Source organism: Triturus cristatus, chromosome 8 (assembly GCF_964204655.1).
Source record: "Triturus cristatus chromosome 8, aTriCri1.1, whole genome shotgun sequence".
Taxonomy (NCBI): Eukaryota; Metazoa; Chordata; class Amphibia; order Caudata; family Salamandridae; genus Triturus; species Triturus cristatus.
The window spans coordinates 1192062887-1192074426 of record NC_140591.1 but is presented as its reverse complement, the minus strand read 5'-3'; positions in this window follow the sequence as shown (position 1 = coordinate 1192074426).

The following is an 11540-nucleotide window of genomic DNA, read 5'->3' as shown; positions in this document are numbered from 1 at the left end:
ACCTGCAATACATAATTCGGTCCTGCGCAGGATCCCCTAACGGGAACGTCCACATTGCTGTTTACTGAATAAACCCAGGGAAAGGGCCGTTCCCTCGATGTTTCCTTGCTCTCTCTTTTGTTGGTATTTTTATTAATTAGACGCAAACGTATTGGAATTAATCTGACCATCTTTTAAACAATTTCCAAAATACATAACAAAGTTATTTAAAGTAAACATTGGCCCACAAATGTTTTCTTTTAAAATAGTGGAAACGATATTCTGAGCATACAGTCAGATGTGGTTTGTGGGCAGAGGTGTCTTTCATTAGTAAGTGTCGATGATTCACGCTTTATTAACATGGGAATGCAGAAGGGCATTATCACAGTTTATAAAACAATCAAAATAAATGAATTAAAGGGAACTGTTCATAAAATTCCGACAGTATAGAAATTCTTTACATACAGTGATCGGTTTGAAACAGCGTAATATTACACAGTTCATAATATTCCGACAGTATGAAATTCTTTACATACAGACTATTACCTGTCAATGTTCCTTTTAATTTTTTTCCACTGTGTGCGGCAGTGTAAGGTCTCTGCTCTGCAGCTAAAGGTATATGCACCAAGAAACTGACCATGCATGCAAGTGCAGCTAACAAAATCAGTGGTGTTTGCCACCTGCAAAATGTTGTTTACTACCAAAGCAAAAAATAAATGATACTCCGTGTCATTAGGTCTAAAGGCAATTCTATGATGTAGAGACACAGTCCTCTGACATGAAATGTTAAGTACACAAACACCCCAGGTATAGAAAACAACAGGATTCACAAGGTCGAACCATTATGAAATGTTACTAAACACTCGCTATTAAAGTGTTGGTGTAGGGGGGCGATCATGTACCTCAAAATTATAATAAACAGAGCACACTTGTGTTTTACTGTAGTATATTTAATGATCAGACTGCAAAATGACCTCAGACTTAGACATCACTTTAAGAAATGGGCATCAGACTGCAACAGCCCTTTAGGAATCTAACATCACAATGTACCATGGTGAAAAATGTTAAATCAACAGTGTGGGAAAAGAAAACAGATTATAACTGACATGCCATTAGCAAATAAAGTAAGACTATTATATTGTGAAACAAACTTGACTTAACATTTTACTTCAGTAAATGAAAGCAACCCCAGTGAAATGGAGGAGAGGAGTATGGCTTCACGTGGTGGATTAGTGTTGTGGGCACACAATTTGAATCGAAATAGGGTCCCACTACATGTAGATTTGGTTCTTGTGGTCCTGATGAATTACAATAGATCTGAATGGACTAAAATTAGGGCAAGAAACATGTTGACTGTTTTAGACGATGGAAAGGAACATTATCTCCTTGTATATCCATTGTTGTTTTGATACAGCAGGGATCCCCAAAATAAAGTACTAATTGTGGGGTATCTTAGTTAATTTTATCTTCAGCTTTACAAGTCTACACTCTCAGCCAACTCTTGACTTACACACATTTTCATTTGCAGTAAACTGAGAAAAAGATCTCCGGCAAAGTGCCCCTGTTTAGGGGTCCGATTGCAGCGATGGCCAAATGAGGAGCTAGCCCAATGATGAAGCATGCTACGCTTTCGGGTTGGTGAGGACCCTTGCTCAAATTAGTTAAACACTCTGATTGACTGCTTATTTATCTAGGTGCACACATGGTGTCACCCTGGGTTAGGATAGAACAGCACTCTTTATATGATATGATTACAGTTATATGAGGGGAATGGGTGTTTTGGACCTTGATTACGCCCAGTCCATCTCTTGTGGTACAATTCTGAAAATCCCACCTTTAGAAAGTTGATATTCTGCTGTCTTAACCATTTGTGCCTTCTGCTAGGTATAAATATTGGAATTTGACCCTCAGAACACCTCTTCAGTACACTCCTGGACCTGTTGAAGACTTCCGAAGGACTGCCTGGCCACCAGAGGACTGACCTGTTTCTACCACAGGACTGTCCTGCTACTGTAAGACTGCCTTGCCACTTAAAGGAGAAATTATCCATCTCCTTGAGCCCAAGACCACCAGAAGTGACTACAGGGGCTGGTTGGCTAGCCTCCTGTGTGAGCTACAGGGTTCCCGAGGTGAGTGAACTCTGCAAGTGGCCTCTGCTGGAGTGAGTCTTACCTAAGGGTGGGCGTAGTTCGTGAAGTCGCACTTCGCGAAGCTACGCAAAGTGAAGTTCGCACTACGCGAGCTACGCGTAGCACTTCGCGAACTGCGTAGTAACATGTTCGCACTGTGCAAGATGTTGTTTTCAATGATTGCACAGCGCGGACAAGCAACCGGCACTGTGCAATCATTGAAAATGGCATCTTGCACAGTGCGAGCTGTAGTTTTCTGCTGCTCGAGTAGATTTTTACTCGAGCGGCAGCTTTCTCAACGCGAACTGGTAGTTTCTCATCGCGAGCGGTCGCGAGCATACGCGACCCCTCGCAATGAGAAACCTGACCTCCTCGCGTTGGGAATCTAGCCGGGAGGTTTATTTTCCATGCTCGCGATCGCCAACTTGATGTTGCTGATCGCGAACAAGGAAAAAGTCTCGCCGGGATGTCATTTTGCTTGCTCGCGGTCGCCAACTTGACGTTGAGGACCGCGAGCATTGAAAAAATGACCGCAGCACTACGCAACACTACGCTACGCGTGTTCGCACTGTGCTACGTGCAGTTCGCGTAGTGTGAAGTAGCGCGAACTTCGCAAACTACGCGAGCGTAGCGTAGTGCTTCGCCCAGGCTTAGTCTTACCCCCAACTGGTGCCCCCCAGATTCTGGATCCTTGTTGGTGGCATTGGAGGTATTGCTCCTGTATAACGCTAAAAGCTGGGAGTTAAAAAAGTTTTCAAGAAAACCTTTGTGGAGAACTGACAGAAGACCTGAACTTACCTGCCAGCCGATCTGTCTGAGGTGCATTGGCAGTTGACCTGACTCCTCAGTAGCTCTCACTACGTTTCTCTCCGCAGCAGCTAATTTTGTTCAGCTGGTCCTCTCGACAAAGGTATCCAGCCTCGTAGGGATCTCTTCAGCTACAGCCTACAGCTTCGTCAGCTAAAGATTCACCCCCTTCAAACAAGAACCCAGTTTGAGGAAGGTAGCCACTGGAGCGAACAAGATGGTGGCTTAGCGCTGAGCTCTGCCAAGTGAGGAGGATTCTGGTGTTCCAAGACCTGCGTTGTCTACCCACTCCTTCATCCAACAGTGGGGCATGAGAGCTGGATCATGCTAGAGCCTGGTAGCTGCTTGAATTCCTGTTGGATGGTCCTCCGTGAGCCAAAAGTGGTTGCAGCCTTATCGGGACTGCCAGTTTCAGAGGTTGGGGGTGAGCCTGAGGCCGGGTTCCCTTCGTCAGCCTACTATGCCAGGGGATCATTGAGAGAAGTGTCCTCCTACACCCATGACATCCTGCTGCTGGTGGTTTGACTGGGTGGCTACAGCCTGAGGGCTTAATCGCTAGGCCTGCGGCCTCTGCCTGATGAGTCGTGTTCACTGTACCCTGACACGCCAATAAGGACTGAGCGCAGTGAGTGGCATACAAGCAGAGGAGTGCCTGACCTCTTAATCGGCATTGGACATCCCGGGCCACCACAAAGGCGGGATATCAGTACCATTAATACCCCCATTGTTAGTGAACTGTGGTTGGAGGATCTGATACAGGGGTGGAGACGATGAGTGCCGCCTGAGGGGTGCTACCTGCGATACTGCCCCCGCCCACATATCTACTGGCGGTACATGTGCACTCCGCAGAATCTTACTCACTAACCTGGGACCCTGTTTGGTGCAGTGTAAAGTACAGCCCTTCTGACCTTTTTGTCTAGATACCGAGCCATATCCCACGCAGGAGCCAATGGGAGATGAGCCCGGAGACTCCACCACAGCCATCCTACTGAATTTGCTTACAAGCCTGCAGTCCGTTGACAACAAGATCAATTACAGGACCTCCCATCTCGACCGCCTTACAGAACGCATGGACTGGCAAGCTGCATGATTAGACAGAGTAGAGAGGCGGGTCTCTTACCTGAAGGATGATGGTACCAACACCAGAGCAAGAGTTGATAAACTCAAGAAGCAGGTCCGTCTTCTCACCACAAAGAATTAAGACCTGGAGGCCTGCTTCAGGCACAATAATATCCATATTACAGCCATTGCTAAATCTACAAACACCAGGCACAAGGCAAATTGTGTGGAGAATCTACTCCCTGCGCTCTTTGACTGACAGTAGTTTTCTAGTTCAGTCTCTGTGGAGCGAGCACATAGGTCGCTTTGTCCCCGACTCTTTAGTTTTCATGACAGCGATGCAGCCCTCAAGCTGGTGTGGGAGAGGGGCCTACTTCAGTATCAAGGCTCGATGATCTCCATTTTCCTGGACTTCACGGCTGTGGTCTAGGAGGCTTTGCACAAATTCACTGCGGTCCAACGTCTCATTCAGGACCATGGTATCAGATACCCCACGCTCTATCCTGTGAGGATAAAGGTAGAACTTGGCCGCAAGTTCTGTATATTCTAGCAAGCTTCAGAGGCCCTTAAATTCTGCAAATTGCTATCAGCCACTGGGTCAGTTCACTGATCATTCCTGAGCCTCCTACTCCAGAGAGCTGACTTGATGTCCCAGCCTTTCCCCCGCATCGCCACATTTATGTTGGTGGCCTTCCAGTTGCACCCTACATGAACCCAATGGCAACCTCTGAATCATTTACCACCCTTGGCTCCCTGTTCTGTGATCGGGCGGGAGCCCTGCTTGCAATACCATCCATTTGTGATTACCTTTCACTTACTTCACCCAGGAGCATTGTCATCCTCCATGGTGTGTATCTCTGGATGTAAGTTTTTATTTCTTGTTGTTTTGGTAATCTCAATTCAGGATACTAGCACTGATTGGAGTTATAACAGTAGGAGGGGGGTGGGACTGGGGAGTTCTATGTGTTATTTGTTTTTGGTCATGGGTACTGGTGGGAGTGTCCCAACTTCTTTCTGCAACAGACAAATCCCATGCACACTTCAAGTTATATACTATTCCCACCAATATGTATGACTACACGCAAACACACATTTTCACATGGATTAACTGGAATGTCTGCAGCTTAACAATCACCGAAAAATCAGCCGGGTGTTGGTGTACCTAGCCTGCACAGAGTGGACATAGCTTTCCAACAGGAGACGCACATTGCTCACACATGCCCAAGCAACTCTGCTCCTAAATGATCCCAACACCTTTATTTTTCCTTCTACAGTAGGTACTCTGGGGGTGTGTGTATTCTTATGCACCCACATGTCTCATTTAAGATGCATCATCAGCACATGGACCATGCTGGCAGGATCATCATTCTGAGGGCACCCGTGATGCTGTCCCACTTACACCAGTTAACACCTACACCCAGACGTTGATGACCCCCAGTTTTTTCTGGATGTCTCTGCAGGGCTTCGTACATCCCAGCCCGACATTGTTCTTCTGGGGTGGCAACCTCAATATGGCAATAGACACCACAATGGACAGATTGGGACATTGTCAGGCTCACAATACATAAGCTACACAGGTCCTTCATGAGCGCATTGACTTGTAGGGGTTGCCATACCTGGGGAGAAGAATATTCTTGACCACTAAAGAATTTATATTTTACTCAGCACCCCATAATTCATTCTCTAGGTTGATGTGCTATTTTGTAACTGTAGATCTTGCACCCTGTGTCAGAGACGTGAGACATTTACCTTGGACTTTATTCGACTGCTCACCAGTCCTTTTCACCTTGTCCCTATTGATTTCCCAGTTCAATAGACAGTATTGGTGATTTTTACTTTCCTCACTGCTACACCGGGTCATCAAAGACAAGCTAGGGCCGCAATCCATGAACACTTTCAGATTAGTAATGGCTCTGTATCTTAGTAAACACAAGGGAAAGATGAACGCAGCGCTGAAACTTTACGGACACCCCCAGTCACAGATCTGGGTTGATTCCATCATCGTTCTTAAGCTCACTTCGCCACCCCAGTTCAGACCCAGCCATATGCAAATCAGTCTTGTCCCTGTTCCTCATGGGAACAGTCCAGCCCAAATTGCCAAGCCAGGTCTTCCTTGGACCAGAAACAAGCATCCTGGGACTGGTTTGGGTATATCACCCTGCATCAACCAGGCTAGCTAGTTAGTGGCAAAGTGAGCAAGGGTCCAACATCTGGGCGTACCCTGCCAACTTAGGGTGAACAAAGCAAACACAAGGAAATATTGGATGGAGCGCTAAAACTTTTCAGACACTCACCCCCAGTCACAGATCTGGGTTAAATCCATCTTCGTTCTTTAACTCAATTCGCAACCCCACTTCACACCCAGCCATACAGTAACAGGGTCAAGACTGATTTGCATATGGCTGGGTCTAAACTGGGTTGGCAAACTGAGCTAAAGAACGATGATGAATTCCACCCAGATCGGTGATTGGGGGTGACTGTCTGAAAAGTTTTGCGCTCCGTCCAACATCTCCTTGTGTTTGCTCTGTATCTTAGTATGCCACACTCTGTTATTTTATTTTAAATGTATTTAATATTACACACAAATCACCCCAGGAGGGTTGTTTTGTCGATAAGGCAGGTCGCAGGTCCAAGAAAGACTACTGAGCTAGATCAACAATTGTTTTGAGCAGTTTCCTAAACTTAAGATGATCTGAGCACATTCCAAATGTGCTGTACACCACACAACGTACTCTATGGTTATCCTCAGAGAATCTCTTAAAAGTTCCCAATTTTAAACTAAAATCTAGAGGTGGAAAGACAATGGTGGTTCTAGGGACCAAAGCCTGGAACTCCCTGCCAACTCAACTTAGACACACACAAATGGAAGCTGTCTTTAGGAAGCTTTTAAAAACATGGGGGCATATTATCAAGAACGGCGTTAAAAATTATCGCCGGTTTAGCTGCAGAAAACTGCCGCTACAGTGGGGATAATGGGCTTGATAATATGCCCTGGAGAATTCCAATAGAAGTACATGTTCTGGTGTGAACATGGGCTTCTATTGGAATTCTCCAGGGCATATTATCAAGCCCATTATCGCAGTTTTAGCGGCAGTTTTTTGCCGCTAAACCGGTGATAATTTTAACACAGTCCTAGATAATATGCCCCCAGGATCTTCGCTATCCCAAATAATGCCGTGTTGTCTTTTATCTAAGCTTTGCCACTAAGTGCCTTAGCTCTCAGGTGCCCTTTCTCCGCTAAAGCGCCAAGATACTCCATGGAGTGAACGTTGCGCTATATAAAAAATACGCATTCATGCATTCATTCATTCATTCATTCATTCTGAGACACCTGCTTGAGATCTTCTAACACGTGGGACAGTGAGTAAAGCTTAGAAGTCTAACTGGATGACAATATTTGAGCTTTGCTTTCAGATAACTGAGGCCTTTCCCCATCAGAGAATTAACAGAGAGACAACTAATTTTAAGAATAATTATTTTCTGGCCCGGCAACCAGTGTAAAGACCCGAACAGGGGTGAGGAGGCAACACCAGATGGAAGGTTGCATATAAGAAGAGCGGCTGTTTTTTGAACCACCTGTAGTTTCGATAACAACACCTCATTAGCAGAGGCTAATAAGGCATTGCCATAATCCAATCTACTAATGATAAGTGGCAGAACCAAAGTTTTTCTTGCTGAAAGAGGAACAAAAGGAAAGGCTTTTCTCAACAGGCCCTTCATGGTGAAGCAGGTGCAGGCAGTAGACAGAACCTGCTCTTTCATTGTATGAGATTAGTCGAGTCGTACACTCAGATTTTTGACTAACTGTTTGAGTGTCAGAGCAGCACCTAATTCTGAATGCCACCAGTCAGAAGATCAAAGCTACTAGGCCTTGCCGAATAGCATGATCTTGGCTTTTTCGGCATTTAGCTGAAGGCAGTTCTCAGTCATACAGGTTGAAATTGCAATCATCCCTGTTGAAAAACGTTATTTTACTTTGACCAGGTCTTTGTCAAAGGAGATGGCCAACTGTGTGTTGTTTGCATAGGATAATATTTTAAAATCTATTGGATTAGACATTCTTGGCGAGTGGGGCAACAAATATGTTGAAAAGCGCTGAGTTTCGGTATAAGCCCTGGGGCACCCCCTTGTCTAACATCATGGTGAGTGATTTGAAAGAACCAAGAGAGATGATTTGAGTGCTGTTTTTTAAGAAATCACCCAACCATTGTAGAGCTGTCCCATGGATTCTGATCTCATACAGCCTTTGGAGCAGCTTGGTGTGAGACACAGTGTCAAACACTGCAGATAAGTCTAACAGCACAAGCACAGATGGTGTATTTGTATCCAGAGAAAGTCGTATATGTTTTGTAACCGCTACCAAAGCAGTCTCTGTTCTGTGTGAGGATCTGAACCCAGATTGAGATGTTTCCAGGATCTTGTTAGCCTTGTTGACCTTAAACCAATTTACTGTGGAAACAGCGATATGGGCCAATAATTTGTAAGATTATTAGTAGTCATATTGACCATCTTTTAGATCAGCATGACCTGAGCAGCCTTTCAAACTGAAGGAATGTTTTCGGTGTTAACTGAAAAGTTAAATAAGGAACATATTGCAGGTAGCAAACTGATCAGAAAGTGGAGCTGGAATCCTAGGGGGACATATGTCCAGAGGAGATCAAGATTTAGCTGTTACAAGAGCTCTTTGGATTAGCTCAGTAGTTAAAGAGTTAAACATCCCTAGGCTACTGACACAGTTGAAAGGGAGAGAGTCGTTGATAAACTCTTCATGTGCCTGATTAGGCAAGCTAGGAAAGTTATGATTTATCATGTTGATGTCATTCTGAGAGGATTTAAAGATTATATACATGGAAAGGTTAAATGTAAACATGCCAGAGTTTAGGAGCAATACACAAATACCAACTGCCAACTACATCTATTCATGTGACGCAGGATTCAGGAAGCAGGCATCAAATGGCTGGGACAGGAAAATGTCAACTTTCTAAAAGTGGCATTTTCAGAATTGTGACTAAAAATCCAACTTTACATGACTTTCAATTGCATAGGCACCACATTTGACATTTCTACCTGCTCCCAATTGGAAGTTATCACTTATTAAATGTAATAAGGTAATATAATGTTATCCCATGAGAGAGGTAGGCCTTGCACTAGTGAATAACGAGTTTAAGAGTTTTCATTACCAGTGTCATATAAACTGAGTCTTTTGCTCAGCTCTACAAGGTTTGTTTTCACACCCATGGGTGACATGAGTGAGCTTAGTCTAATGCACTACATCTGAATGTGAAAAACAGGTTATTGTAGCCCTGCAGAATCCCACCCAATATATATTAATGAGGTGGTGTCAATGGTTTTGGGTTACTAACAGGGAGCAGTAGTAATCCAAACAATTGTTCCTTAATAATTTACACACTCATGATCACTAGAAATAGAATATGTATTTCAATATATTTCTTTTAAAATAAATATTTAAAAATGCCGGAATTTAGTGCACATAATATTGGTAACATCACCGAAGATAATAAAAAGCAGCTACGTTTTTAACAGTGAAAACATTAAAAAATATATAGTCCTTCAACCTCACTGCCCAATCTCTAAGCGCTATGCTAGTTCTAGCAGATGAATAAACAAGAAGCCTGAGTTTCGGAGGCAGCGAGCATACCTGGACAACAGGGTTTATTGTCCGATTGTCCATTTGGAATAGCTTGTCAGCTATTTGGAGCACAAGGCCAAGAGATAGGAGATTGTGTCTACAAGAGAGCAAAATCGCGGCACCTGTATGTGAAAAGCTGAATGGAATGCTTCACAGACCCTCAGGAACCTTGCTGGAAGCTTTTCTGGTCAAGATGGAATCTAGTGTCATGCTCATTTGGATCTGTGATCTGGGTCTAAGACCTGGGTGTAATTTCTCACATAAATTGAGGAATAACTGACAAAGATTATGTGCAGCAAGGTGTGCATCCCAGACGTTTCCTTATAGACATCTATGGTGAGAGGACGCCAATTCAGACTACACTATTTTGGCTATGGATATGAAATGACCTTGAAAAAGGTACCTGTCCCAGACTGATGTTGCACTGGTGGTTTTGTTGATGTCCATATCTGAATGGCTCGTCACTTTCACAGTTCTTGGAAAGATAGGCACAGACACAATTTGTGTCAAAGGCAGACATGTTGATAATTATGCATAATCTGGGAAAAATGGCAGCCTCCATTGTCAAACATGGCAGCCTTCATTTCCTAGGATGGATTCAGGGCCAAAGGTAATCAAGCTGGACAGGCTAACTAAAAATGGAGACTACAGCTAAAATCACATCTGTCCTGTATGTGTTTAAGAGCCTAAAACAAAAAAGAAATGAATCCTAAAAACAAGTGATTAAAATAGATAAAATAATAGAATTACAAAGGAAAACCATCATATGATTTATGACATTCCTGGAATACTTTCTAAGCTAAATAGTCACTAAATTATCACTGAATGTGTTTTTGATTGATATTGCTTTTCAGATATAATCATTATACATTTACAGAATAAAAGCACGTCAGAAACGTGCATCTGATGAGAAAGCAATTCATCACTTGTTATCTGCTAAATAAAACAGGTCTTCAAAGTAAAATTAAAAAGATGTCTGTGCTTGAAGACATGATCCATACAAAACCAGGACATGTAAAACTTAAAAGTACATGTCCAGCTTTTTAAATCCACTGCACCCTACCTTCCGAGCTTTTCAGGGCCTACCCTAAGGATAACCTAGATGTATTAAAAAGGAAGGTTTGGGCCTGGCAAAAGCTTTATTTTGCCAGATCAACATGGCAGTTTAAAAACTGCACACACAGGCTGAAATGGCACGCTTGACACATGTTTAAAGGGCTACTTAAGTGGGTGGCACAATCAGTGCTGCAGACCCACTGGTAGCACTTAATTTACATTCCCTGGGCACATGTAGGTCTACTTTACAAGGCATTTACAAGTAAATTAAATATGCTGGTTGGGTGTAAGCCAGTTCTACCATGTTTAAAGGAGAAAGCACAAACCTGTTAGCACTAGTTAACAGTCCTAAAAGCCCCCCCTAAAAAACTGGGTCAAAAGCAGGAGGGTAATGCCAAAACATTTGGGGGTGACCCTGCAGAAAGGGACAAGTTCAACAACATGTATTTGTTTTCTTTTTTAAAACAGATTGTATTCATTTTCAAGCAGCAAACAACATACTCGTTATAATTGTCATATTCCTGAAAAGATCTTAGGAGTTACAACAGGTAAATAGAGCAAACCTGATGATACGTAATCAACAAATATTCTAACCCCTCATGAGTCAGCACGATGCTACATAAATGTTAATGAAGTGCTCCAGCACAAAGGGTAGGAAGACTTGAGGCATCCTACAAGGAGACGCTAATTCCTAACAGGTATCAGAAGGTGCCCAATACAGGCCAGGGTGAGTGGTATATCGTAATGTAAAAGTAATCAAAGGCGACCCCGCAGGAGACACGCCGGGTGTATCTGGCTCTGGAGTAGACAGACTATCCACCATGGTTCCCCACGCTCGGGCTACATCAATCTTTCCTATT